We start from the raw sequence: 27,679 nt of genomic DNA on the forward strand, positions 1-27,679 counted from the left end.
AGCAGAGCCACAAAGGTAAGAAATTCTAGATTAGTACTTGAGCCTCGAGCAAATTGGCAGAGGGCTATTAAGATTGGAGAGTTGAATTTGTGGGAATTCATGGGGAGCTGGCACCAGTACTAGGGAAAGAGAGAGCTGTACCATTGGGGCAGCTTTCATCTGAACCGTGCTGGGACTAATCATATAACTAGTAAAGAGGGCTTTAAATTAAGTCATAGGGTGGAGAGTTCAAGTGAGGGGAGTTTTGGAAAGTTAAAGAGAAAGGTCAAGGCAATAGAGCAGGGTAGCGATACGGGTAATGATAACCAGAGTGACAACAGGGACAGAGCATTGCAAATGTGTGCACCAGCAATTAAGGTCAGAGTAGGGAAAATGGGTGAAAAGACAGAATGCACTCAGCATTCATATAAACAAAGAGCATAGGCCATTCGGCCCCTTGAGATTTCTCTGCCATTTAATAGGATCATGGTGGATCTGATAATAAGCTCATCTGCATCCCGCCTATCCCCGATAACCTATCAACCCCTTGCTTACTAAGAATCTATCCATCTCTGCCTTAAAAATATTCAAAGAGTATGCTTCCACCACCTTTTCAGGAAGAGAGTTCCAAAGATTCATGACTAGCTGAGAGAAAAAATGTCACTTCATCTCTGTCCTAAATGGGTGACCCCTCATTTTAAACAGTGACCCCTTATTTTGAAACAGTGACCCCTAGTTCTAGATCCTCCCACATGAGGAAACATCCTTGCCACATCCACCCTGTCAAGACCACTCTTGTTTCAATCAAATCACATCTTACTCTTCTAAACTCCAGCGGATACAAGCTTAGCTTGTCCAACTTTTCCTCATAGGACAGCCCACCCAATCCAGGTATTAGTCTGGTAAACCTTCTCTGAACTGCTCCCAACACATTTACATCCTTCCTTGAATAAGGGGACCAATACCATACACAGTACTCTAGATGTGATTTCACTAGTGCTTTGTATAACTGAAGCATAACCTCCCTACTTTTGTATTCAATTCCCCTCACAATAAATGATAACATTCTATTACCTTTCCTAATTATTTGCTGTACCTGCATTCTAGCCTTCTGCAATTCATGCCTAAGACACCCAGATCCCTCTGCATCTCAGAGCTCTGCAATCTCTCACCATTTAGGTAGTTTCCTTCTCTTTTATTTCTCCTTCCAAAATGGACAATTTCACATTTTCCCACGTTATACTCCATTTGCCAGATCTTTGCCCTCTTACAACTTATCTATATCTTTTTGTAGCCACTTCACAACTTACTTTCTTACCCATCTCTGTGTCATCAGCAAATTTGGCAACCATCCCATCCATCTTTTCATCCAGATCATTTATATAAATTGTAAACAGTTGAGGTCCCAGCACTAATCCCTGTGGCACACCACTTGTTACATCTTTCCAACCTGAAAAAGACCCATTTATGCTTACTCTCTGCTTCCTGTTAGCCAGTCAATCCTCTATCCATGCCAATATGTTACCCCCTAAACCATGAGCTTTTATTTTAAGCAGTAACCTTTGATGTGGCACTTTATCAGATGCCTTCAGGAAATCTAAGTATTGTACATCCACTGGTTTCCCTTTATCTATGGCTTATTTTACTTGCTCAAAGAATTCCAATAAGTTGGTTAAACATGATTTCCCTTTCACAAAACCCATGTTGACGCTGCCTGATTACCTTGAACTTATCCAAGTGCCCTGCTATAGCTTCTTTCATAATAGCTTCTAACATTTTCCCTGTAACAGATGTTAAGCTCAGTGACCTGTAGTTTCCTGCTTTCTGTCACCTTCCCCTTTTGAATAATGGAGTTACCTTTTCAATCTAATAGGACCTTCCCCGAATCCAAGGAGTTTCGGAAAATTAAAGCCAATGCAACAACTATCTCACTAGCCATTTATTTTAAGACCCTAGGACGAAAATCAATCGGACCTGGGCATTTGTCAGCCCGCAGCTCCAACAATTTACTCAGTACCACTTCTGTGGTGATTGTTATTTTCCCCCACTTTCCTGATTTATAGCTGCTTCTGGGATGTTACTTGTATTCTCTATAGTGAAGACTGATGCAAAATACCTGTTCAATTCATCTGCCATTTCCTTGTTTTCCATTATCAATGCTCAAGACTCAACTTTCATAACAAGAGGGACTAATTGATAGGACAAATAGAAATAAATGACTATGATTTAATAGCCATTACAGAGTCATGATTACAAAATGACCATGGCTAACAGCTGAATATTCAAGGGTTTTGATGTTTCAAAAGGACAGGAAGAAAGGAAAAGGATGAGATCAGTACAGTAGTGAGAAATGATTTTGGTTTGGAGGATCAAAATATAGAATCATATAAGGTGGAGAAAAGAAGCGGCAAAGAAAGTAAATCACTGGTGTGGAGTAGTTTATAGACCCCCTGACAGTAGCTATGTAGTAGAACAGAGAATAAATCAAGAAATATTGGGTGCTTATAAGAAAGTTATTGCAATAATAGTGGGAGATTTTAATCTTCAAAAAGATTAGACAAGTCAAATTAGCAAAAGTAGCCAAGAGGATGAGATGAGAGACTGTATTCCAGACAATATCCTATAACAATACATTCTGGAACCAACAAAGAAACAGGCAATTTTGGACCTGGTAGTATCTAATGAGACAGGATTAATTAATATCCTCAAAGTGAAGGATCCTCTAAGTAAGAGTGAACATAATATGATAGAATTTCATATTCAGTTTGAGGGTGAGAAATGTGGGTTGAAGCTAGTGCCTTAAGCTTAAATAAAGGCAATTACTTGAGTATTGCTGAAAGAAGACATGCTATTGGAGCATTCATCTTGCACTCATCAGGAAAGATTCACAGAAATACCAATTGTAAAGGGAACGACAACTTACACTGCATGAGAAGAGAGTGCTGATTGGTTGGCAGGTGGACTCAGAATGGTGGAGGCATTGCCATGGAGAATGCACCAGGAAACAATTAACTGCTAGGCTTTTGTTTAAATTCAAACCAGGCAGGTTGACTCTTCTTTTGGTCAAGGCATTGCCTTAGGGAATGAACCAGGAAATGGCTGTACGCCAAGCTTTTGTTTAAATGAAGGACATGGCCCTGTATGTGAATATATGTAGCTGGCAGACAAAAGGAGCATGTCCATGCATTCTCCATGGCAACGGTATTGTTGCGAATCTTTCCTGATTGGTACAGGATGGAAAGCTTCGACAGCATGTCTCTTTTTTCAGCAATACTCAAGTTCAGTGCTACTAAATAACTAAAAGGTAATTACAAGGGTATGAAGACAGAGTTGGTTACAGTGGAATGGGAAAATAGGTTAACAGCAAAAATGGTAATGATTCTATAATGCTACTCTTTGGTAGAGAAGCAATGGTAGACATTTAAGGAGATATTTGATAACTCTCAGCAAAGGAATATTCCATGGAGAAAGGGAGATGGGGGAGATCATGGGGTTTCCCAGGGGTAGGATTGGGGGCCATGGGGTTTCCCATGTGTCAGGTGGGTGGGTGCTAAGGGGTTTTCTAGGGTCATTGGTGGAGGGTGTGTGCGGTTTCCCAAGGGTCAGGGATTGGGGTGGTCTTAGGGTTTCTCAGGGGTTGGTGGGTGAATATGGGCTTTCCTGGTGGTTTGAGGAATCTCCATGCCTTCAAAAAGACCGAGAAATTTAATCATGAAACAAAGTAGCAGCGGTAGGATTGAGTTTCCTTTCGTCAAACCAAGGTCCATAATTGAAGGTGTGCTTATGTTATTCGGTATTGTTTCTACAGCAGAGTCACTGACTTTGTTTCACACCCCACAAACTGTACCTCCAATGTTATGCATTTACATGCTCAGATCTCTCCTGTTTGCAGTCCCACTACATTTTTCTTGCTACTGGGAGGTGTGGTCTGCTCCCTGCTATTAATGTCCATTTCATGGGAGCTGTACAGGAAATCATCCCCAAGGCCAACCTCTGGATTGGCCTGTTAACAAACCCAGGCCTCCGGTCTGGCCTGCTAGCTGAGGCCCAGGCTCCTGCATGGCCTGCTAGCCAAGGCCCAGGCTCCTGCATGGCCTGCTAGCCGAGGCCCAGGCTCCTGCATGGCCTGCTAGCCGAGGCCCAGGCTCCTGCATGGCCTGCTAGCCGAGGCCCAGGCTCCTGCATGGCCTGCTAGCCGAGGCCCAGGCTCCTGCATGGCCTGCTAGCCGAGGCCCAGGCTCCTGCATAGCCTGCTAGCCGAGGCCCAGGCTCCTGCATGGCCTGCTAGCCGAGGCCCAGGCTCCTGCATGGCCTGCTAGCCGAGGCCCAGGCTCCTGCATGGCCTGCTAGCCGAGGCCCTGGCTCTGTCATGGCCTGCTAGCCGAGGCCCTGGCTCCGGCCTGGCCTGTTAGCTGATTTCAACATCCCTGGTGTGAAATTGGAGAAAGTCCATCCCTGCTTGTGGTTTCTGTCCAGTGACATCTGTAGAAGTAGAAGGTATAAGATTTGTATGTGTATGGTTTCCTCAGTCAATGCCTCCTGTGAGGGAAGAAAATTAAAGCAAAAATGTAGAATGGTTAAAACCAGTCAAGGAATATTGTTTCCATTGAGCAAGAAACAAGAAGTAAACTGGAAATTGAGAAAAAACAACTTCACACAAAATGGTAATAGTTTGACAATATTTACCTTATCAAAACCCTCATTTTGAACCCTTCTATCAGATCTCCTTCATCTTCTCAGTTCTACTGAAAAGAACCCCAGTTTCTCAGGACTCTCCTCATCACTGGGATCAAAGTAAATTGCTGGGTATTCTCTCCATGCCTCAGTGTGTTCTTTGTATTTGATCATGAATTGCCCATTGCTTCACTCTGAGTTCTGTTGTTGTAGTACCTTAATAAGTACACAGAAACAGGCAATTTGTCCAGCTATTCGATGCCAGTGTACTTGCCTAATATACCCATGTTTCCCGTTTGCCACCCTTCTCCCTGCACATGCTGAGATATGAATTCTAGTGGCTGCAGGCAACACCAATACCTCACTCACCATTTGTAATTTGTGCTACTAGACCGTGTGGCACCACATGCTAGAAGGGCCAGTCTCCAGTCTTCTGAACCTTGGTGAGGATCTTTCCTATTCTAATGGCACAGTACCTCAAGGCAAGTCTCAGCAGAACACTAAACCTGGAGATGCCTAGGAACAGGAAAGGCTTTTTATCCCAATAAAGCCAGCCATCTAAGAGGGTACAGATGGGTGAATAGCATCTTTCTGTGTTGTGCAGGTCTGTGAGATCTCTGATTTGTCCTTCTAGTCCATTACTGGTGTAGGATATTAGCTCCAGTTGTGAGGTACTAAGATGGAATTTTGAAACTTGTGGTCCCACCATATGGACTGCAGTGGTTTAAGGCGGCAGCACAGCACCACCATCTGAAGGATAATTAGGGATGGGCAATAAAAGCTGGTGTAGCCAGTGACACCCGCACCCTGTGAAAGAATAAATCTTCTTTAAAAATCTACAACCGCTGAGAACTGTGTACCTGTGGGTCTAAGCAGGACCGTGAGAACCTTCACCCCAGTCACAGTCTCACTAACGTGAAAAGCAATTGCTTGGTGCTTCCACACACCACATGAAAGGGCTGGGGTATATCTGCATGAACTGCTGCATTCAGCCTCCTCCGCCCTGGTTCTATCATGCTGCTATCCACCAGCCACTTACTATGCTCTGTGAAAGGAGGAAATAGAGATTTTAAAAATTTGTTCAAAGCATGTGGGCATAGCTGGCTAGGCCAGCATTTGTTGCCCATCCCTAATTGCCCTTCAGAGTGCCAGATCAAGTAAGGATGGCAGATTTCCTTCCCTAAAGTGAGTGAACTGGATGGGTTTATATGAACAATCAGCAATGGTTTCATGGTCATCATTAGACTTTTAGTTCCAGATTTTTATTGAAGTCATATTTCACCAAGTGCCATAGTGGATTTGAACCTGGGCCCCAGAGCATTATCCTGGGTCTCTGGAATACTAGCCCAGTGAAAACACCACTATGCCACTGCCTCCCCCATAGATTCATCTCTCAGCCATGTTGAAGGCAAACTCTTCTCCTCAACCTCATAAAAGGCATGCTCCTTCCCTCATGCTCATTGAAGGCACACCCCTTCCCTCACACTCATTAAAGGCACACTCCATTCAACCTCATTAAAAGTACACTCCTCCACTCAACTTCGTTAAAGGCGCACTCCCCCACTCAACCTCGTTAGAGGCACACTCCTCCACTCAACCTCGTTACAGGTGCACTCCTCCGCTCAACCTTATTAGAGGCGCACTCCTTCACTCAACCTCATTAGAGGCGCATTCCTCCACTCAATCTTGTTACAGGCACACTCCTCCGCTCAACCTCATTAGCGGCGCACTCCTCCACTCAGCCTCATTAGAGAAGCACTCCTTCGCTCAACCTCACTAAAGGCACACTCCTTCGCTCAACCTCGTTTGAGGCGCACTCCTTCATTCAACCTCGCTAAAGGCATATACCTCCTCTCAACCTCATTTGAGACGCACTCCTCCACTCAACCTCGTTTGAGGTGCACTCCTCCACTCAACCTCGCTATAAGTGCATACCTCCACTCAACCTCATTTGAGGTGCATTCCTCCACTCAACCTCATTTGAGGCGCACTCCTCCACTCAACCTCGTTTGAGGCATACTCCTCCACTCAACCTCGTTTGAGGCGCACTCCACTCAACCTCGTTTGAGGCGCATTCCTCCACTCAACCTCGTTTGAGGTGAGCTCCTCCATTCAACCTCGTTTGAGGCGCACCCCTCCATTCAACCTCGTTTGAGGCGCACTCCACCATTCAACCTCGTTATAGGCGCATTCCTCACTCAACCTCATTTGAGGCGCACTCCTTCACTCAGCCTCGCTAGAGGCGCATTCTAACAGTCAATCTCGTTAGAGGCGCATTCCTCCACTCAACCTCGTTAGAAGCACACCACATCAGTCAGCAAAGTAACAGATCTCCACATTGCTCAATTCTTTGTTTCATGATCTCTGTGAGCTCAATTTCACAATGTATGAGAGGTAATGTTTACAGCTTTGTGAGCAACAACAAATTAAAATCAAACCTACACTAAAGATGTTACTCTCTCTGCTGAGCTGCCTTTTGCTCCGTGAAACTCATTCATGCTGATGAAACTGCCTTTCTATCAGATGTGACTGCCTCTCTCTCTGATTTAACTGCCTCTCTCTCTCTCTGCTACAATACACAGGGAGGCATTTCCAACTGCCTCTCTCTCTGCTGTAACTGCTTTCTTTCTGCTACAACTGCTGCTCTCTCTCTGCCGTAACTGCGTCTCCCCTTGCTGTAAGTGCCTCTCTCTTAGCCGTAGATGCTTTTCCCTCTGGCATAACTGCCTCTCCCTCAGCCGTAACTGCCTCTCTCTCTGCCGTAAGCGCCTCTCTGCCATGACTGCCTCTCTCTCTCTGCTGTAACAGCCTTTGTCTCTGCTACAATACACAGGGAGACACTTCCAACTGCTTCTCTCTCTGCCGTAACTGCCTCTCCCCTGCTGTAAGTGCCTCTCCTTCTGTCGTAACTGACACTCCCTCTGTCATAACAGACACTCCCCCTGTCGTAACAGACACTCCCCCTGTCGTAACAGACACTCCCCCTGTCGTAACAGACACTCCCCTTGTCGTAACAGACACTCCCTCTGTTGTAACAGACACTCCCTCTGTTGTAACAGCGTCTCTATCTGCCATAACCGCCTGTCTCTCTGCCCGAGCTGCCTGTCTCTCTGCCCGAGCTGCCTGTCTCTCTGCCCGAGCTGCCTGTCTCTTGCTACAACTGCCTGTCTCTCTTGCTACAACTGCCTGTCTCTCTTGCTACAACTGCCTGTCTCTCTTGCTACAACTGCCTGTCTCTCTGCCCGAGCTGCCTGTCTCTCTTGCTACAACTGCCTGCCTACTTTCTTCAACTGCCTCTCTCTCTGCCGTAACTGCGTCTCTCTCTGCCGTAACTGCGTCTCTCTCTGCCGTAACTGCCTGTCACTCTGCCGTAACTGCCTGTCACTCTGCCGTAACTGCCTCTCCCTCTACCGTAAACTGCCTCTCCATCTGCCGTAACAGCCCTTCCTCTGCCGTAACCACTTCGCCCTCTGCCCGAGCTGCCTGTCTCTCTGCCCGAGCTGCCTGTCTCTCTGCCCGAGCTGCCTGTCTCTCTGCCTGAGCTGCCTGTCTCTCTGCCCGAGTTGCCTGTCTCTGCCTGTCTCTCTTGCTACAACTGCCTGCCTACTTTCTTCAACTGCCTCTCTCTCTGTAAATGCCGATCTCTCTGCCGTAAGTGCCACCCTCTCTGGCGTAATTGCCTCCCTCCCTGCCATATCTGCATCTCTCTGCTGTAAATACCTCTCTCTCTCTGCGCAACCGCCCCCTCCGTCCTAACTGCCTCTCTCTGCTGTAATTGCCTCTCTCTGCTGTAATTGCCACTCTCCCTGCTGTTACTTCCTCTCTCTCTCTCCCTCTGCAATAAATGCCTCTCTCTCTGCCGCAATTGCCTCTCTCTCTGCCGTCACTGCCTCTCTCCTTGCCGTAACTGCCACTCTTTCTGATGTTACTGCCACTCTGTACTATAACTGCCTCTCTCTCGGCCGCAATTGCCTCACTCTGCCGCAACTGCCTCTCTCTCTGCCGCAATTGCCTCTCTCTCTGTCGCAATTGCCTCTCTCTCTGTCGCAATTGCCTCCCTCTCTGCCGCAATTGCCTCTCTCCCTTTGCCGCAATTGCCTCTCTCTCTGCCGTCCCTGCTCTCTCTCTGCCATGCCTGCCTCCATCTCTGGAGTCCCTGCCTCCATCTCTGCCGTACCTGCCTCTCTCTCTGCCGTACCTGCCTCTCTCGCTCTTCCGTACCTGCCTCTCTTTCTGCCGCTCCTGCCTCTCTCTCTGCTGCACCTGCCTCTCTCTCTGCCGCACCTGCCTCTCTCTCCGCCGCACCTGCCTCTCTCTCTGCCGCACCTGCCTCTCTCTCTGCCGCACCTGCCTCTCTCTCTGCCGCACCTGCCTCTCTCTCTGCCGCACCTGCCTCGCTCTGTGCCGCACCTGCCTCGCTCTGTGCCGCACCTGCCTCGCTCTGTGCCGCACCTGCCTCTCTCTGTGCCGCACCTGCCTCTCTCTGTGCCGCACCTGCCTCGCTCTGTGCCGCACCTGCCTCGCTCTGTGCCGCACCTGCCTCGCTCTGTGCCGCACCTGCCTCTCTCTGTGCCGCACCTGCCTCTCTCTGTGCCGCACCTGCCTCTCTTTGTGCCGCACCTGCCTCTCTCTGTGCCGCACCTGCCTCGCTCTGTGCCGCACCTGCCTCGCTCTGTGCCGCACCTGCCTCTCCCTGTGCCGCAGCTGCCTCTCTCTCTGCGCCGCAGCTGCCTCTCTCTCTGCGCCGCACCGGCCTCTCTCTCTGCGCCGCACCGGCCTCTCTCTCTGCGCCGCACCGGCCTCTCTCTCTGCGCCGCACCTGCCTCTCTCTCTGCGCCGCACCTGCCTCTCTCTCTGCGCCGCACCTGCCTCTCTCTCTCTTCCGAACCTGCCTCTCTCTCTCTTCCGAACCTGCCTCTCTCTCTCTTCCGAACCTGGCTCTCTCTCTCTTCCGTACCTGACTCTCTCTCTGGCGGACCTGCCTCTCTCTCTGCCGCACCTGCTTCTCTGTACCGTAACTGCCTCTCTCTCTGCCGTACCTGCCTCTCTCTCTGATGTAACTGCCACTCTCTGCTGTAAGTGCCTCTCTTTTTCCTACATCTGCCACCTTTCCTGCTGTAACAGCCTCTCTGTGCCGCACCTGCCTCTCTCTGTGCCGCACCTGCCTCTCTCTGTGCCGCACCTGCCTCTCTCTGTGCCGCACCTGCCTCTCTCTGTGCCGCACCTGCCTCTCTCTGTGCCGCACCTGCCTCTCTCTGTGCCGCACCTGCCTCTCTCTGTGCCGCACCTGCCTCTCTCTGTGCCGCACCTGCCTCTCTCTGTGCCGCACCTGCCTCTCTCTGTGCCGCACCTGCCTCCCTCTGTGCCGCACCTGCCTCTCTCTGTGCCGCACCTGCCTCTCTCTGTGCCGCACCTGCCTCTCTCTCTGATGTAACTGCCACTCTCTGCTGTAAGTGCCTCTCTTTTTCCTACAGCTGCCACTCCTCCTGCTGTAACAGCCTCTCTGCAGTGACTGCCTCTCTCTGTGCCGCAATTGTCTCTCTCTCTGCTGTCACTGCATCTCTTTGCCGTCACTGCCTCTCTCCTTGCCGTAACTGCCCCTCTCTCTCTACCGTAGCTGATCTCTCTCTGCAGTAACTGCATCTCTCTGAGCCCCAATTGTCTCTCTCTCTTCCGTAACGGTCTCTCTCTCTGCTGTTACTGCCTCTCTCTCTCTGCCGCAATTGCCCCTGTCTCTGCTGTAACTGCCTCTCACTCTGCCGTCACTTCCTCTCTCTCTACCGCAATTGTCTATCTCTCTGATGTTACTGCCACTCTCTGCTATAAGTGATTCTTTCTCTGCTATTACTGCCTCTCTTTCTCTCTCTCTGCCGTACCTGCCCTCTCTCTCTCTGCCGTAACTGCCTCTCTCTCTGCCGCAATTGCCTCACTCTCTGCCGCAATTGCCTTTCTCTCCGCTGTACCTTCCTCTCCCTCTGCCGTACCTGCCTCTCTCTCTCTGCCGTACCTGCCTCTCTCTCTGCCGTACCTGCCTCTCTCTCTGCCGTACATGCCTCTCTCTCTGCCGTACCTGCCTCTCTCTCTGCCGTACCTGCCTCTCTTTCTGCTACAATGCTGCTCTCTCTGCTGTAACCGCCTCTCCCCTTGCTGTAAGTGCCTCACTCTCAGCCGTAACTGCTTGTCCGTCTGTCATAACTGACACTTCCTCTGTCGTAACAGACACTCCCTCTGCCGTAAGTACCTCTCTATCAGCCGTAAGCGCCCCTCTCTCTGCCGTAACTGCCTCTCCCCTTCCTGTAAGTGCCTCACTCTCAGCTGTAACTGCTTCTCTGTCTGTCATAACTGCCTCTCCCTTTGTCGTAACTGACACTCCCTCTGTCGTAACTGCCTCTCTATCAGCCGTAAGCACCTCTCTGCCCGAGCTGCCTGTCTCTCTGCCCGAGCTGCCTGTCTCTCTGCCCGAGCTGCCTGTCTCTCTGCCCGAGCTGCCTGTCTCTCTGCCCGAGCTGCCTGTCTCTCTGCCCGAGCTGCCTGTCTCTCTTGCTACAACTGCCTGTCTCTCTTGCTACAACTGCCAGGCTCCCTTCTTCAACTGCCTCTCTCACTGCTACAACTGCCCCTCTCTCTTCCATAAGTACCTCTCTCTGTGCTGAGAGCACCACTCTCTCTGCCGTAAGTGCCACCCTCTCCGTCGTAACTACCTCCCTCCCTGCCATATCTGTGTCTCTATGTCGTAAATACCTCTATCTCTCTGCGCAACCGCCCCCTCTGTCCTAACTGCCTCTCTGTGCTGTAATTGCCACTCTGCCTGCTATTACTGCCTCTCTCTCTCTCTGCCGCAATTGCCTCTCTCTCTGCCGCAATTGCCTGTCTCTCTGCCGCAATTGCCTGTCTCTCTGCCGTAACTGCCCGTGCCTCTGCCATAACTGCCCTTGCCTCTGCCGTAACTGCCCATGCCACTGCAGTAACTATCTGTCACTCTGCCGTAACTGTCTGTCTGTCTGCTGTAATTGCTCATCTCACTGCCGTAACTGCCTCACCCTCTGCCATAACAGCGTCTCTCTCTGCCGTAACTGCCTGTCACTCTGTCGTAACTGCCTGTCACTCTGCCGTAACTGCCAGTGACTCTGCCATAACTGCCTCTCCATCTGCCGTAACTGCCTCTCCATCTGCCCGAGCTGCCTCCCTCTCTGCCGTAAGCGCCTCCCTCTCTGCCCGAGCTGCCTGTCTCTCTGCCCGAGCTGCCTTTCTCTCTGCCCGAGCTGCCTGTCTCTCTGCCCGAGCTGCCTGTCTCTCTGCCCGAGCTGCCTGTCTCTCTGCCCGAGCTGCCTGTCTCTCTGCCCGAGCTGCCTGTCTCTCTGCCCGAGCTGCCTGTCTCTGCCTGAACTGCCTGTCTCTCTTGCTACAACTGCCTACCTACTTTCTTCAACTGCCTCTCTCTCTGTAAATGCTGTTCTCTCTGCCGTAAGTGCCACCCTCTCTGTCGTAACTGCATCCCTCCCTGCCATATCTGCATCTCTCTGCTGTAAATACCTCTCTCTTTCTGCGCAACCGCCCCCTCCGTCCTAACTGCCTCTTTCTGCTGTAATTGCCTCTCTCTGCTGTAATTGCCACTCTCCCTGCTGTTGCTTCCTCTCTCTCTCTCTGCCATACCTGCCCTCTCTCTCTCTGCCGTAACTGCCTCTCTCTCTGCCGCAATTGCCTCACTCTCTGCCGCAATTGCCTCACTCTCTGCCGCAATTGCCTCTCTCTGTGCCGCAATTGCCTCTCTCTGCCGCAATTGCCTCTCTCTCTGCTGCAATTGCCTCTCTCTCTGCCGCAATTGCCTCTCTCTCTGCTGCAATTGCCTCTCTCTCTGCCGCAATTGCCTCCCTCTCTGCCGTCACTGCATCTCTCCTTGCCGTAACTGCCCCTCTCTCTACCGTAGCTGATCTCTCTCTGCAGTAAGTGCCTCTCTCCCTTCCGTAACGGTCTCCCTCTCTGCTGTTACTGCCTCTCTGTCTCTCTCTGCTGCAATTGCCCGTCCCTGCCGTAACTGCCTCTCTCTCTACCGCAATTGCCTCTCTCTCTGATGTTACTGCCACCCTCTGCTATAAGTGACTCTTTCTCTGCTATTACTGCCTCTCTCTCTCTCTGCCATACCTGCCCTCTCTTTCTGCCGTAACTGCCTCTCTCTTGGCCGCAATTGCCTCACTCTGCCACAATTGCCTCTTTCTCTGTTGCAATTGCCTCTCTCTCTGCCGCAATTGCCTCTCTCTCTGCCGTCCCTGCCACTCTCTCTGCCATGCTTTTCTCCATCTCTGGCATCCCTGCCTCTCTTTCTCTTCCGTACCTGCCTCTCTCTCTGTGCCGCACCTGCCTCTCTCTCTGTGCCGCACCTGCCTCTCTCTGTGCCGCACCTGCCTCTCTCTCTGCCGCACCTGCCTCTCTCTGTGCCGCACCTGCCTCTCTCTGTGCCGCACCTGCCTCTCTCTGTGCCGCACCTGCCTCTCTCTGTGCCGCACCTGCCTCTCTCTGTGCCGCACCTGCCTCTCTCTGTGCCGCACCTGCCTCTCTCTGTGCCGCACCTGCCTCTCTCTGTGCCGCACCTGCCTCTCTCTGTGCCGCACCTGCCTCTCTCTGTGCCGCACCTGCCTCCCTCTGTGCCGCACCTGCCTCTCTCTGTGCCTCACCTGCCTCTCTCTGTGTCGTAACTGCCACTCTCTCTGTGCCGCAATTGCCTCTCTCTCTGCTGTCACTGCATCTCCTTGCTGGCACTGCCTCTCTCCTTGCCGTAACTGCCCCTCTCTCTCTACCGTAGCTGATCTCTCTCTGCAGTAACTGCATCTCTCTGAGCCCCAATTGCCTCTCTCTCTTCCGTAACGGTCTCTCTCTGCTGTTACTGCCTCTCTCTCTCTGCCGCAATTGCCCCTGTCTCTGCCGTAACTGCCTCTCACTCTGCCGTCACTTCCTCTCTCTCTACTGCAATTGCCTCTCTCTCTGATGTTACTGCCACTCTCTGCTATAAGTGATTCTTTCTCTGCTATTACTGCCTCTCTCTCTCTCTCTGCCGTACCTGCCCTCTCTCTCTCTGCTGTAACTGTGTCTCTCTCTGTGCCGTAACTGCCTCTTTCTCTGCCGTACCTGACTCTCTCTATGCCGTACCTGCCTCTTTCTTTGCTGTAAATGCCACTCTCTCTGATGTTACTGCTGCTCTCTACTGTAATTGCCCCTCTCTCTGCCGCAATTGCCTCACTCTGCTGCAATTGCCTCACTCTGCTGCAATTGCCTCACTGTGCTGCAATTGCCTCACTCTGCTGCATTTGCCTCTCTCTGTCACAATTGCCTCTCTCTCTGCCGCAATTGCCTCTCTCTCTGCTGCAATTGCCTCTCTCTCTGCCGTCCCTGCCTCTCTGTCTGCCGTACCTGCCTCTTTCTCTTCCGTACTTCCTCTCCCTCTGCCGTACCTGCCTCACTCTCAGCCGTAACTGCTTGTCCGTCTGTCATAACTGACACTCCCTCTGTCGTAACAGACACTCCCTCTGTCGTAACAGACACTCCCTCTGTCGTAACTGACACTCCCTCTGCCGTAACTGCCTCTCTATCTGCCGTAACTGCCTCTCCCCTTCCTGTAAGTGCCATGCTCTCTGTCGTAACTGCCTCCCTCCCTGCCATATCTGCGTCTCTCTGCCGTAAATACTTCTCTCTCTACTGCAACTACCCCCTCTGTCCTAACTGCCTCTCTCTGCTGTAATTGCCCCTCTCTGCTGTAATTGCCACTCTCCCTGCTGTTACTGCCTCTCTCTCTCTCTCTGCCATAACTGCCTCTCTCTCTGCCGCAATTGCCTGTCTCTCTGCCATAACTGCCCGTGCCTCTGCGGTAACTGCCTCTCTCTCTGCTGTAACTGCCTCTCCCTCTGCCGTAATTGCGTCTCTCTCTGCCATAACGGCCCCCACTCTGCAGTAACTGCCTATCTCTCTACTGTAACTGCCTCTCTGCCTGTCTTTCTGCCTCTACCTCTGCCGTAAATGCTTCTCTCTCTGCTACAACTGGTGCTCTATCTCTGTCATAACTGCCTCTCTCCCTCTGTCATAACTGCCTCTCTCCCTCTGCCGTAACTGCCTCTCCCTCTGCCATGACAACCTCTCCCTCTGCCATAACTACCTCTCCATCTGCCGTGACTGCCTCTCTCTCTGCCGTAACTGCTTCTCTCTCTGCTACAATACACAGGGAGGCACTTGCAACTGCTTCTCCCACTGACATAACTGCTTCTCTTTCTGCTACAATGCTTCTCTCTCTCTATCGTAACTGCCTCTCCCCTTGCTGTAAGTGCCTCTCTCTCAGCCGTAACTGCTTCTCCGTCTGTCGTAACTGCCTCTCCCTCTGTCGTAATAGACACTCCCTCTGTCGTAACAGACACTCCCTCTGTCGTAACATCCTCTCCCTCTGTCGTAACCGACACTCCCTCTGCCGTAACCGACACTCCCTCTACCGTAACCGACACTCCCTCTGCCGTAACCGACACTCCCTCTGTCGTAACCGACACTCCCTCTGTCGTAACCGACACCCCCTCTGTCGTAACTGCCACCCTCTCTGTCGTAACTGGCTCCCTCACTGCCATATCTGCGTCTCTCTGCTGTAAACACCTCTCTCTGCTGTAATTGCCACTCTCCCTGCTGTTACTGCCTCACTCTCTCTGCTGTAACTGCCTCTCTCTCGGCCCTAACGGCCTCTCTCTCGGCCATAACTGCCTCTCTCTCGGCCGTAACTGCCTCTCTACCATAACTACCTCTCCCTCTGCCGTAACTGCCTCCTCCTCTGTCGTAACTGCCTCTCCCTGTGTGGTAACTGCCAATCCCTGTGTCTCTCTTTCTGCCATGACTGCCTCTGTCTCTCTGCCATAACTGCCTCGCTCTGCCGTAACCGCCTCTCTCTGCCATAACCGCCTCCCTCTCTGCCCGAGCTGCCTGTCTCTCTGCCCGAGCTGCCTGTCTCTCTGCCCGAGCTGCCTGTCTGTCTGCCCGAGCTGCCTATCTCTTGCTACAACTGCCTGCCTACTTTCTTTAACTGCCTCTCTCACTGCTACAACTGCCCCTCTCTCTTCCATAAGTACCTCTCTCTGTGCTGAGAGCACCACTCTCTCTGCAGTTAGTGCCCTCTCTCTGTAAATCCGCTCTCTCTGCCGTAAGTGCCACCCTCTCTGGCGTAACTGCCTCCCTCCCTGCCATATCTGCGCGTCTCTGCTGTAAATACATCTCTCTCTCTGCGCGCAACGGCTCAGTCCGTCCTAAATGCCTCCCTCTGCTGTAATTGCCTCTCTCTGCTGTAATTGCCTCTCTCTGCTGTAATTCCCACTCTCCCTGCTGTTACTACCTCTCTCTCAGCCGTAACTGCCTCTCCCTCTGCTGTAACTGCCTCTCCCTCTGCCATAACAGCCTCTCCCTCTGCCGTAACTGTCTCTCCCTCTGCCGTAACTGTCTCTCCCTCTGCCGTAACTGCCTCTCCCTCTGCCGTAACTGCCTCTCTGTCATAATTGCCTCTCTCTCTGCCATAACTGCCTCTCTGCCATAACTGCCTCTCCCTCTGCCGTAACTGCGTCTCTCTCTGCTACAACTGGTGCTCTCTCTCTGTCATAACTGCCTCTCCCTCTGCTGTGACTGCCTCTCTCTGTGCCATAAATGCCTCTCTTTCTGCCATAACTGCCTCTCTCTCTGCCATAACTGCTTCTCTCTCTGCTACAATACACAGGGAGGCACTTGCAACTGCTTCTGTCACTGACGTAACTGCTTCTCTTTCTGCTACAATGCAGCTCTCTCTCTGCCGTAACTGCCTCTCCCCTTGCCGTAAGTGCCTGTCTCTCAGCCGTAACTGCTTCTCCGCCTGTCGTACCTGCCTCTCCGTCTGTCGTAACTGCCTCTCCGTCTGTCGTAACTGCCTCTCCCTCTGTCGTAACTGCCTCTCCCTCTGTCGTAACTGACACTCCCTCTGTCGTAACAGACACTCCCTTTGTCGTAACTGACACTCCCTCTGTCGTAACTGCCTCTCCCTCTGCTGTAACTGCCTCTCCCTCTGCCGTAACTGCGTCTCTCTCTGCTACAACTGGTGCTCTCTCTCTGTCGTAACTGCCTCTCTCCTTCTGCCGTAACGGCCTCTCCCTCTGCCGTAACTGCGTCTCTCTCTGCCATAACGGCCCCCTCTCTGCAGTAACTGCCTATCTCTCTACTGTAACTGCCTCTCTGCCTGTATCTCTGCCTCTCTCTCTGCCATAACTGCCTCTACCTCTGCCGTAAATGCTTCTCTTTCTGCTACAACTGGTGCTCTCTCTCTGTCATAACTGCCTCTCTCCCTCTGCCGTAACTACCTCTCTCCCTCTGCCGTAACTGCCTCTCCCTCTGCCATAACTACCTCTCCCTCTGCCATAACTGCCTCTCTCTGTGCCATAAATGCCTCTCTTTCTGCCATAACTGCCTCTCTCTCTGCCATAACTGCTTCTCTCTCTGCTACAATACACAGGGAGGCACTTGCAACTCCTTCTCTCACTGACGTAACTGCTTCTCTTTCTGCTACAATGCTGCTCTCTCTCTGCCATAACTGCCTCTCCCCTTGCTGTAAGTGCCTGTCTCTCAGCCGTAACTGCTTCTCCGTCTGTCGTAACTGCCTCTCCCTCTGTCGTAACTGCCTCTCCCTCTGTCGTAACTGCCTCTCCCTCTGTCGTAACTGCCTCTCCCTCTGTCGTAACTGCCACTCCCTCTGTCGTAACTGCCTCTCCCTCTGTCGTAACTGCCTCTCCCTCTGTCGTAACTGCCTCTCCCTCTGTCGTAACTGACACTCCCTCTGTCGTAACAGACAATCCCTCTGTCGTAACAGACACTCCCTCTGTCGTAACCGACACTCCCTCTGTCGTAACTGCCTCTCTCTCTGCCATAACTGCCACCCTCTCTGTCGTAACTGGCTCCCTCACTGCCATATCTGCGTCTCTCTGCTGTAAACACCTCTCTCTCTCTGCGCAACCGCCCCCTCTGTACTAACTGCCTCTCTCTGCTGTAATTGCCTCTGTCTGCTGTAATTGCCTCTGTCTGCTGTAATTGCCTCTGTCTGCTGTAATTGCCTCTCTCTGCTGTAATTGCCTCTCTCTGCTGTAATTGCCACTCTCCCTGCTGTTACTACCTCTCTCTGCCGTAACTGCCTCTCTCTCGGCCGTAACTGCCTCTCTCTCGGCGGTAACTGCTTGTTCCTCTGCCGTAACTGCTTGTGCCTCTGCTGGAACTGCCTGTGCCTCTGCCATAAATGCTTCTCTCTCTGCTACAACTGCTGCTTTCTCTTTCGTAACTGCCTCTCTCTCTGCAGTAATGCCTCTCCCTCTGCCGTAACTGCCTCTCCCTCTGCAGTAATGCCTCTCTCTCTGCTGTAACTGCCTCTCCCTCTGCAGTAATGCCTCTCCCTCTGCAGTAATGCCTTTCCCTCTGCCGTAACTGCGTCTCTCTCTGCCGTAACTGCCTGTCACTCTGCTGTAACTGCCTCTATCTCTGCCATAATGGCCCCCTCTCTGCAGTAACTGCCTATCTTTCTGCCATAACTGCCTCTCCCATTGTCGTAACTGCCAATCCCTGTGTCGTAACTGCCTCTCTCTCTGTCTGCCGTAACCACCTCGCTCTGCCGTAACCGCCTCTCTCTGCCGTAACCGCCTCTCTCGGCCCGAGCTGCCTGTCTCTCTGCCCGAGCTGCCTGTCTCTCTGCCCGAGCTGCCTGTCTCTTGCTACAACTGCCTGCCTACTTTCTTTAACTGCCTCTCTCACTGCTACAACTGCCCCTTCTCTTCCATAAGTACCTCTCTCTGTGCTGAGAGCACCACTCTCTCTGCAGTTAGTGCCCCTCTCTCTGTAAATCCGCTCTCTCTGCCGTAAGTGCCACCCTCTCTGTCGTAACTGCCTCCCTCCCTGCCATATCTGCGTCTCTGCTGTAAATACCTCTCTCTCTCACTGCGCAACGGCCCCGTCCGTCCTAACTGCTTCTCCCTGCTGTAATTGCCTCTCTCTGCTGTAATTGCCTCTCTCTGCTGTAATTGCCATTCTGCCTGCTGTAATTGCCACTCTCCCTGCTGTTACTGCCTCTCCCTCTGCCGTAACTGCCTCTCCCTCTGTCGTAACTGCCTGTTCCTCTGTCGTAACTGCATCTCCCTCTGACGTAACTTCCTCTCCCTCTGTCTTAACTGCCTCTCCTTCTGCTGTAACTGCCTCTCCTTCTGCCGTAACTGCCTCTCCTACTGCCGTAACTGCCTCTCCCTCTGCCATAACTGCCTCTCAGCTGTAACTGCCTTTCTCTCTGCCATAACTGCCTCTCCCTCTGCCGTAACTGCGTCTCTCTCTGCTGTAACTGCCTCTCTCTCTGCAGTAATTGCCTCTCCCTCTGTGGTAACTGCCAATCCCTGTGTCGTAACTGCCTCTCTCTCTTTCTGCCATGACTGCCTCTGTCTCTCTGCCATAACTGCCTTGCTCTGTCGTAACCGCCTGTCTCTCTGCCCGAGCTGCCTGTCTCTCTGCCCGAGCTGCCTGTCTCTCTGCCCGAGCTGCCTGTCTCTCTGCCCGATCTGCCTGTCTCTCTGCCCGATCTGCCTGTCTCTCTGCCCGAGCTGCCTGTCTCTTGCTACAACTGCCTACCTACTTTCTTCAACTGCCTCTCTCACTGCTACAACTGCCCCTCTCTCTTCCATAAGTGCCTCGCTCTGTGCTGAGAGCACCACTCTCTCTGCAGTTAGTGCCGCTCTCTCTGTCAATGCTGCTCTCTCTGCCGTAAGTGCCACCCTCTCTGTCGTAACTGCCTCCCTCCCTGCCATATCTGCGTCTCTCTGCCATAAATACCTCTCTCTCTCTGCGCAACGGCCCCTCTGTCCTAACTGCCTCTCTCTGCTGTAATTGCCTCTCTGTGCTGTAATTGCCACTCTGTCTGCTATTACTGCCTCTCTCTCTCTCTCTCTGCCACAATTGCCTCTCTCTCTGCCATAACTGCACTTGCCTCTGCGGTAACTGCCCGTGCCTCTGCGGTGACTGCCCGAGCCTCTGCGGTAACTGCCCGTGCCTCTGCCGTAACTGCCCGTGCCTCTGCCGTAACTGCCCAAGCCTCTGCCGTAACTGTCTGCCACTCTGCGGTAACTGCCCGTGCCTTTGCGGTAACTGCCCGTGCCTCTGCGGTAACTGCCCGAGCCTCTGCCGTAACTGCCCGAGCCTCTGCCGTAACTGCCCAAGCCTCTGCCGTAACTGCCCAAGCCTCTGCCGTAACTGTCTGTCACTCTGCCGTAACTGCCCGTGCCTCTGCGGTAACTGCCCGTGCCTCTGCGGTAACTGCCCGAGCCTCTGCCGTAACTGCCCGAGCCTCTGCCGTAACTGCCCGAGCCTCTGCCGTAACTGCCCGTGCCTCTGCCGTAACTGCCCGAGCCTTTGCTGTAACTGTCTGTCTGTCTGCTGTAATTGCTCATCTCACTGCCGTAACTGCCTCTCTCTCTGCCGTAACTGCTCGTCACTCTGCCGTAACTGCCTCTCCCTCTGCCGTAACTGCATCTACCTATGCCGTAACTGCCTCTCCCTCTGCCGTAACTGCCTCTCCCTCTGCCGTAGCTGCCACTCCCTCTGCCGTAACTGCCTCTCCCTCTGCTGTAACTGCCTCTCCCCCTGCAGTAATGCCTCTCCCTCTGCAGTAATGCCTCTCCCTCTGCTGTAACTGCCTCTCCCTCTGCCGTAACTGCCTCTCCCTCTGCCGTAACTGCGTCTCTCTCTGCCGTAACTGCCAGTCACTCTGCTGTAACTGCCTCTATCTCTGCCATAATGGCCCCCTCTCTGCAGTAGCTGCCTATCTTTCTGCCGTAACTGCCTCTCCCGCTGTCGTAACTGCCAATCCCTGTGTCGTAACTGCCTCTCTCTCTTTCTGCCGTAACCGCCTCGCTCTGCCGTAACCGCCTCTCTCTGCCGTAACCGCCTCTCTCTGCCCGAGCTGCCTGTCTCTCTGCCCGAGCTGCCTGTCTCTCTTCCCGAGCTGCCTGTCTCTTGCTACAACTGCCTGCCTACTTTCTTTAACTGCCTCTCTCACTGCTACAACTGCCCCTCTCTCTTCCATAAGTACCTCTCTCTGTGCTGAGAGCACCACTCTCTCTGCAGTTAGTGCCCCTCTCTCTGTAAATCTGCTCTCTCTGCCGTAAGTGCCACCCTCTCTGTCGTAACTGCCTCCCTCCCTGCCATATCTGCGTCTCTGCTGTAAATACCTCTCTCTCTCACTGCGCAACGGCCCCGTCCATCCTAACTGCCTCTCTCTGCTGTAATTGCCTCTCTCTGCTGTAATTGCCTCTCTCTGCTGTAATTGCCACTCTCCCTGCTGTAATTGCCACTCTCCCTGCTGTTACTGCCTCTCCCTCTGCCGTAACTGCGTCTTTCTCTGCCATAACGACCCCCTCTCTACAGTAACTGCCTATCTCTCTACTGTAACTGCCTCTCTGCCGTAACTGCCTCTCTCTCTGCCGTAACTGCCCCTACCTCTGCCGTAAATGCTTCTCTCTCTGCTACAACTGGTGCTCTCTCTCTGTCGTAACTGCCTCTCCCTCTGCCACAACTGCCTCTCCCTCTGCTGTGACTGCCTCTCTCTGTGCCATAAATGCCTCTCTTTCGGCCATAACTGCCCCTCTCTCTGCCATAACTGCTTCTCTCTCTGCTACAATACACAGGGAGGCACTTGCAACTGCTTCTGTCACTGACGTAACTGCTTCTCTTTCTGCTACAATGCAGCTCTCTCTCAGCCGTAACTGCCTCTCCCCTTGCTGTAAGTGCCTGTCTCTCAGCCGTAACTGCCTCTCCCTCTGTCGTAACTGCCTCTCCCTCTGTCGTAACTGACACTCCCTCTGTCGTAACTGACACTCCCTCTGTCGTAACTGACACTCCCTCTGTCGTAACTGCCTCTCCCTCTGCCGTAACTGCCTCTCCCTCTGCTGTAACTGCCTCTCCCTCTGCCGTAACTGCCTCTCCCTCTGTCGTAACTGCCTCTCCCTCTGTCGTAACTGCCTCTCCCTCTGCCGTAAATGCCTCTCCTTCTGCCGTAACTGCCTCTCTCTCTGCCGTAACTGCGTCTCTCTCTGCCAACGGCCCCCTCTCTGCAGTAACTGCCTATCTCTCTACTGTAACTGCCTCTCTGCCTGTCTCTCTGCCTCTCTCTCTGCCATAACTGCCTCTACCTCTGCCGTAAGTGCTTCTCTTTCTGCTACAACTGGTGCTCACTCTCTGTCGTAACTGCCTCTCTCCCTCTGCCGTAACTGCCTCTCCCTCTGCCATAACTACCTCTCCCTCTGCCGTGACTGCCTCTCCCTCTGCCATCACTACCTCTCCCTCGCCGTGACTGCCTCTCTCTGTGCCATAGATGCCTCTCTTTCTGCCATAACTGCCTCTCTCTCAGCCATAACTGCGTCTCTCTCTGCTACAATACACAGGGAGGCACTTGCAACTGCTTCTCTTACTGACGTAACTGCTTCTCTTTCTGCTACAATGCTGCTCTCTCTCTGCCGTAACTGCCTCTCCCCTTGCTGTAAGTGCCTGTCTCTCAGCCGTAACTGCTTCTCCGTCTGTCGTAACTGCCTCTCCCTCTGTCGTAACTTACACTCCCTCTGTCGTAACAGACACTTCCTCTGTCGTAACTGACGCTCCCTCTGTCGTAACTGACACTCCCTCTGTCGTAACAGACACTTCCTCTGTCTTAACAGACACTCCCTCTGTCGTAACCGACACTCCCTCTGTTGTAACAGACACTTCCTCTGTCTTAACAGACACTCCCTCTGTCGTAACCGACACTCCCTCTGTCGGAACCGACACTCCCTCTGTCGTAACTGCCTCTCTCTCTGCCATAACTGCCACCCCCTCTGTCGTAACTGGCTCCCTCACTGCCATATCTGCGTCTCTCTGCTGTAAATACCTCTCTCTCTCTGCGCAACCGCCCCCTCTGTACTAACTGCCTCTCTCTGCTGTAATTGGCTCTCTCTGCTGTAATTGCCTCTGTCTGCTGTAATTGCCTCTGTCTGCTGTAATTGCCTCTGTCTGCTGTAATTGCCTCTGTCTGCTGTAATTGCCTCTCTCTGCTGTAATTGCCTCTCTCTGCTGTACTTGCCTCTCTCTGCTGTAATTGCCACTCTCCCTGCTGTTACTGCCTCTCTCTCTCAGCCGTAACTGCCTCTCTCTCTCTGCCGTAACTGCCTCTCTCTCGGCCGTAACTGCCTCTCTCTCGGCCGTAACTGCCTCTCTCCGGCCGTAACTGCCTCTCTCCGGCCGTAACTGCCACTCTCCCTGCTGTTACTGCCTCTCTCTCAGCCGTAACTGCCTCTCTCTCTGCCGTAACTGCCTCTCTCTTGGCCATAACTGCCTCTCTCTCAGCGGTAACTGCTTGTTCCTCTGCCGTAACTGCTTGTGCCTCTGCTGGAACTGCTTGTGCCTCTGCCATAAATGCTTCTCTCTCTGCTACAACTGCTGCTTTGTCTGTCGTAACTGCCTCTCTCTCTGCAGTAATGCCTCTCCCTCTGCTATAACTGCCTCTCCCTCTGCCGTAACTGCCTCTACCTCTGCCGTAAATGCTTCTTTCTCTGCTACAACTAGTGCTCTCTCTCTGTCGTAACTGCCTCTCTCCCTCTGCCGTAACTGCCTCTCCCTTTGCCATAACTACCTCTCCCTCTGCCATAACTACCTCTCCCTCTGCCGTGACTGCCTCTCTCTGTGCCATAACTGCTTCTCTCTCTACTACAATACACAGGGAGGCACTTGCAACTGCTTCTCTCACTGATGTAACTGCTTCTCTTTCTGCTACAATGCTGCTCTCTCTCTGCCGTAACTGCCTCTCCCCTTGCTGTAAGTGTCTGTCTCTCAGCCGTAACTGCTTCTCCATCTGTCGTAACTGCCTCTCCCTCTGTCGTAACTGCCTCTCCCTCTGTCGCAACTGCCTCTCCCTCTGTCGCAACTGCCTCTCCCTCTGTCGCAACTGCCTCTCCCTCTGTCCTATCTGACACTCCCTCTGTCGTAACCGACACTCCCTCTGTTGTAACAGCCTCTCTCTCTGCCATATCTGTGTCTCTCTGCTGTAAATACCTCTCTCTCTCTGCGCAACCGCCCCCTCTGTACTAACTGCCTCTCTCTGCTGTAATTGCCTCTCTCTGCTGTAATTGCCTCTCTCTGCTGTAATTGCCTCTCTCTGCTGTAATTGCCTCTCTCTGCTGTAATAGCCACTCTCTCTGCCGTAACTGCCTCTCTCTCGGCCATAACCGCCTCTCTCTTGGCGGTAACTGCTTGTGCCTCTGCCGTAACTGCTTGTGCCTCTGCTGGAACTGCCTGTGCCTCTGCCATAAATGCTTCTCTCTCTGCTACAACTGCTGCTTTCTCTGTCGTAACTGCCTCTCTCTCTGCAGTAATGCCTCTCCCTCTGCCGTAACTGCCTCTCCCTCTGCCGTAACTGCGTCTCTCTCTGCAGTAAATGCCTATCTTTCTGCCGTAATTGCCTCTCCCTGTGTCGTAACTGCCTCTCTCTCTTTCTGCCGTAACCGCCTCACTCTGCCGTAACCGCCTCTCTCTGCCGTAACCGCCTCTCTCTGCCCGAGCTGCCTGTCTCTCTGCCCGAGCTGCCTGTCTCTCTGCCCGAGCTGCCTGTCTCTTGCTACAACTGCCTGCCTACTTTCTTTAACTGCCTCTCTCACTGCTACAACTGCCCCTCTCTCTTCCATAAGTACCTCTCTCTGTGCTGAGAGCACCACTCTCTCTGCAGTTAGTGCCCCTCTCTGTGTAAATCCGCTCTCTCTGCCGTAAGTGCCACCCTCTCTGTCGTAACTGCCTCCCTCCCTGCCATATCTGCGTCTCTGCTGTAAATACCTCTCTCTCTCACTGCGCAACGGCCCCGTCCATCCTAACTGCCTCTCTCTGCTGTAATTGCCTCTCTCTGCTGTAATTGCCTCTCTCTGCTGTAATTGCCACTCTCCCTGCTGTAATTGCCACTCTCCCTGCTGTTACTGCCTCTCCCTCTGCCGTAACTGCCTCTCCCTCTGCCGTAACTGCCTCTCCCTCTGTCGTAACTGCCTCTCTGCTGTAACTGCCTCTCTCTCTGCCGTAACTGCCTCTCTCTCTGCCGTACTTGCCTTTCTGCCATAACTGCCTCTCCCTCTGCCATAACTGCCTCTCCCTCTGCCGTAACTGCGTCTCTCTCTGCTGTAACTGCCTCTCTCTCTGCAGTAATTGCCTCTCCCTCTGTGGTAACTGCCAATCCCTGTGTCGTAACTGCCTCTCTCTCTTTCTGCCATGACTGCCTCTGTCTCTCTGCCATAACTGCCTTGCTCTGCCGTAACCGCCTGTCTCTCTGCCCGAGCTGCCTGTCTCTCTGCCCGAGCTGCCTTTCTCTCTGCCCGAGCTGCCTGTCTCTCTTGCTACAACTGCCTGGCTCCCTTCTTCAACTGCCTCTCTCACTGCCATAACTGCCCCTCTCTCTTCCATAGGTGCCTCTCTCTGTGCTGAGAGCACCACTCTCTCTGCAGTTAGTGCCCTCTCTCTGTAAATGCTGCTCTCTCTGCCGTAAGTGCCACCCTCTCTGCCATAAGTGCCACCCTCTCTGCCATAAGTGCCACCCTCTCTGCCATAAGTGCCACCCTCTCTGCCATAAGTGCCACCCTCTCTGCCATAAGTGCCACCCTCTCTGCCGTAAGTGCCACCCTCTCTGTCATAACTGCCTCCCTCCCTGCCATATCTGCGTCTCTCTGCCATAAATACCTCTCTCTCTCTGCGCAACGACCCCCTCTGTCCTAAGTGCCTCTCTCTGCTGTAATTGCCTCTCTGTGCTGTAACTGCCACTCTGCCTGCTATTACTTCCTCTCTCTCTCTCTGCCATAACTGCCTCTCTCTCTGCCGCAATTGCCTCTCTCTCTGCCATAACTGCCCGTGCCTCTGCGGTAACTGCCCGTGCCTCTGCCATAACTGCCTGTGCCTCTGCCGTAACTGCCCGAGCCTCTGCCGTAACTGCCCGAGCCTCTGCCGTAACTGCCCGTGCCTCTGCTGTAACTGTCTGTCTGTCTGCTGTAATTGCTCATCTCACTGCCGTAACTGCCTCTCCCTCTGCCATAACTGCGTCTCTCTCTGCCGTAACTGCCTGTCACTCTGCCGTAACTGCCTCTCCCTCTGCCGTAACTGCCTCTCCCTCTGTCGTAACTGCCTCTCCCTCTGCCGTAACTGTCTCTCCCTCTACCCCGTAACTGTCTCTCCATCTACTGTAACTGCCTCTCCCTGTGCCGTAACCGCCTCCCTCTCTGCCCGAGCTGCCTCCCTCTCTGCCCGAGCTGCCTCCCTCTCTGCCCGAGCTGCCTGTCTCTGTGCCTGATCTGCCTGTCTCTGTGCCCGAGCTGCCTCCCTCTCTGCCCGAGCTGCCTGTCTCTCTGCCCGAGCTGCCTGTCTCTGTGCTCGAGCTGCCTGTCTCTCTGCCCGAGCTGCCTGTCTCTGTTTGAACTGCCTGTCTCTCTTGCTACAACTGCCTGCCTACTTTCTTCAACTGCGTCTCACTCTGTAAATGCCGTTCTCTCTGCCGTAAGTGCCACCCCCTCTGTCGTAACTGCATCCCTCCCTGCCATATCTGCATCTCTCTGCTGTAAATACCTCTCTCTCTCTGCGCAACCGCCCCCTCCGTCCTAACTGCCTCTTTCTGCTGTAATTGCCTCTCTCTGCTGTAATTGCCACTCTCTGCTGTAATCGCCACTCTCTGCTGTAATTGCCACTCTCCCTGCTGTTACTTCCTCTCTCTCTCTCTCTGCCGTGACTGCCTCTCTCTCTGCCGCAATTGCCTCTCTCTCTGCCGTAACTGCCACTCTCTCTGATGTTACTGCCACTCTCTACTATAACTGCCTCTCTCTCTGCAGTAATTGCTTCTCTCTCGGCCGCAATTGCCTCACTCTGTCGCAATTGCCTCTCTCTCTGCCGCAATTGCCTCTCTCTCTGCCGTCCTTGCCCCTCTTTCTGCTGTCCTTGCCTCTCTCTCTGCCGTCTCTGCCTCTCTCTCTGCCATACCTGCCTCTCTCTCTGCCGGACCTATCTCTCTCTCTGCCGGACCTGCCTCTCTCTCTGCCGGACCTGCCTCTCTCTGTGCCGCACCTGCCTCTCTCTGTGCCGCACCTGACTCTCTCTGTGCCACACCTGCCTCTCTCTGCTGATCTCTCTCTGCAGTAAGTGCCTCTCTCCCTTCTGTAACGGTCTCTCTCTCTCTCTCTGCTGCAATTGCCCGTCTCTGCCGTAATTGCCTCTCTCTCTGCCGCAATTGCCCCTCTCTCTTCCGCAATTGCCCTTCTCTCTGCTATGCCTGCCTCCATCTCTGGCATCCCTGCCTCTCTCTCTCTTCCGTACCTGCCTCTCTCCCTGCCGTCCCTGCCTCTCTCTCTCTGCTGCACCTGCCTGTCTCTGTGCCGCACCTGCCTGTCTCTGTGCCGCACCTGCCTGTCTCTGTGCCGCACCTGCCTGTCTCTGTGCCGCACCTGCCTGTCTCTGTGCCGCACCTGCCTGTCTCTGTGCCGCACCTGCCTCTCTCTGTGCCGCACCTGCCTCTCTCTGTGCCGCACCTGCCTCCCTCTGTGCCGCACCTGCCTCCCTCTGTGCCGCACCTGCCTCCCTCTGTGCCGCACCTGCCTCTCTCTGTGCTGCACCTGCCTCTCTCTCGGCTGTACCTGACTCTCTCTGCCATACCTGCCTCACTCTCTGCTGTAAGTGCCTCTCTTTTTCCTACAGCTGCCACTCTTCCTGCTGTAACAGCCTCTCTGTCGTGACTGCCTCTCTCTGTGCCACAATTGCCTCTCTCTCTGCTGTCACTGCATCTCCTTGCCGTCACTGTCTCTCTCCTTGCCGTAACTGCCCCTCTCTCTCTACCGTAGCTGATCTCTCTCTGCAGTAAATGCATCTCTCTGAGCCCCAATTGCCTCCCTCTCTTCCGTAACGGTGTCTCTCTCTGCTATTACTGCCTCTCTCTCTCTGCCGCAATTGCCCCTGTCTCTGCCGTAACTGCCTCTCACTCTGC

Source organism: Carcharodon carcharias, chromosome 8 (assembly GCF_017639515.1).
Source record: "Carcharodon carcharias isolate sCarCar2 chromosome 8, sCarCar2.pri, whole genome shotgun sequence".
NCBI classification, from domain to species: Eukaryota; Metazoa; Chordata; class Chondrichthyes; order Lamniformes; family Lamnidae; genus Carcharodon; species Carcharodon carcharias.